The following is a 2,373-nucleotide window of genomic DNA, read 5'->3' on the forward strand; positions in this document are numbered from 1 at the left end:
TAATATTGTGTTTCCTCCAACATTCTTACTAACCTAAAGACCATGTGGGGTGGTGGTGGTTTAGCTGCTAGGTCGTGTCTGACTCTTGTGGACCCCGTGGACTGTAGGCAAGAATACTGGAGTGGGTTGCCATTTCCTTCTCCAGGGGATCTTCCCCCCCCAGGGATGGAACCCAGGTCTCCTGCTTGCAGGCAGTCTCCTGCATTGCAGACGGTCTCCTGCTTTGCAGGTGGATTCTTTACTGACTGAGCCACCAGGGAAGCCCTACCCTAAAGACCATAGTGGTATAAAAATAAACACCAGGACTTCCCTGGTGGTCCAGTGGTTAAGAATTCACCTTCCAATGCAGGGGACACAGGTTGGATACCTGGTCTGTAAACTAAGATCCCACATGCCTCAGGGCAACTAAGCCCAACTACTGAGCCTGTGCTCCACAACTAGAGAGCTTGCCTGCCACAGCCAGAGAGAAGCCCATACACCCCGATTTCCCATGCTGTAACAAAGACCTGTGGAGAAGGCAATAGCAACCCACTCCAGTACCCTCGCCTGGAAAATCCCATGGATGGAGGAGCCTGGTAGGCTGCAGTCCATGCGGTCGCAAAGAGTCGGACACGACTGAGTGACTTCACTTTCACGCATTGGAGAAGGAAATGGCAACCCACTCCAGTGTTCTTGCCTGGAGAATCCCAGGGACGGGGGAGCCTGGTGGGCTGCCGTCTATGGGGTCACACAGAGTTGGACACGACTGAAGCGACTTAGCAGCAGCAGCAGCAACGAAGACCAGATGGAGCCAAATAAATAAAGTGAAAGCTTAAAAAAAAAAAAAAAAGGCTGGTTAAGAATCCACCTGCTAGTGCAGGGGACATGGACTCCATCCCTGGTCTGGGAGGATCCCACAAGCAGCTGAGGCCTCACGCCACTACTGAAGCCCATGCACCTAGGGCCTGTGCTCTGCAACAAGAGAAGCCACTGCAGTGAGAGGCCCACACATCGCAATTAGAGAGTAGCGCTCACTCGCCGCAACTAGAGAAAGCCCGTGTGTAGCGACAAAGACCCAGCACAGCCAAAAATAAATAAAAAGCATCCAGGAAGGCTCACCCTGAGGATGAAGACCAGGTTCAGTTCGTCCGTCATCCTGGACAGTGGCTCCAGGAACCCACAGATCAGAGCCTGGGTCGTGGGCAAGCTCCTCAACCTCCCAGAACCTTCTGTGGGTTCACTTTTCTGTAGCACAAGGTGAATAGCTTGTGGTAGTCTTACAGGGCTCAAATGATCTCCTCATGCACTTGAAAACACCTGCCCAGGGTCTGGCTGCCAACAGCTTCTGAATGCGTCCTTCCTCTCAGCCGCCCGGCAGAGCCGTGCTGGCCCCTGCAGGGTGATTTGCATTGTAGTGCTGTCTCGGGAGCTTCCAAGTGAGAACAAGTGCGTGCAACTGCAGTTACACAGGTGGACAGCGGAAGTCACCGGCCTCTAGAGCTGCTCGCACAAAGGACTAGGGCTTGTGAGGACACCTTGAGATACTGTCGTCATCAGTGCTGGCTCGGAAATAGAATACAAACAATGAGAGAGAAACATAGGTTAGTGAGGATTTCCATGGAGACACTTAAGGAAGTCCGCCTTGAAGTCAGGTGCAGGTTCAGCTCCTGGTGCTCCCCAGCGTGAAGGGCACTGCCGTCCTGCAAGGCTGGAGCAGCGCACGTGTCCTCCCCACCCTGAGGATGGGAGAGCCCGAGGTTGTGCGAGGTTGGCGACCTGCACAAGGACGTGCAGCTGCTAAGGCTGAGGCCTCTGGTCTCCTTGCGGGGGGCGTGCCTGGCTCTGAACTTGAAACTTGACCTCTGGTGCGAACATGTGAGCACACTCAGTCATGTCCGACTCCTTGCAACCCCATGGTCTGCAGCCCGCCAGGCTCCTCTGTCCATGGGGGTTCTCCAGGCAAGAATACTGGAGTGGGTTGCCATGCCCCTCTTCAGGGGATTCTTCCCAACCCAGGGATCAAACCCCCATCTCCCGCACCTCCTGTATGGCAAGCGGATTCTTTACCACTGAGCCATCGGGGAAGCCCTAGTTGCATATGGGTGGTCATCTCCCTGGGCCTCCTCGTTTGTTCCCTTCCTCATCCCCACCACCTCTTTGCAGCTCCTCTCTAGTATTCCAGCCCCAGCAGCCCTTCATCCCCACCAGGACCTCCAGCCCGTTGGTCAGCTCATCTTTTCACAGCTCCTCACCCCTCGTGTCCCTGTCCACCTCCTTCCCAGGCTGTACCCTGTGGGCTGACGTGCTCTGATCCGCCCTGCAGCCTCTCTTTCAAGCTTCCCTGCTGAGCCCTGCCCTCTGTTCCTGCACATGGGGCGCTGAGCCTGGCTGGTG

The sequence above is a fragment of the Giraffa tippelskirchi genome, chromosome 1 (genome assembly GCF_054371585.1).
Source record: "Giraffa tippelskirchi isolate mGirTip1 chromosome 1, T2T-mGirTip1v1.2.pri, whole genome shotgun sequence".
Classification (NCBI taxonomy): domain Eukaryota; kingdom Metazoa; phylum Chordata; class Mammalia; order Artiodactyla; family Giraffidae; genus Giraffa; species Giraffa tippelskirchi.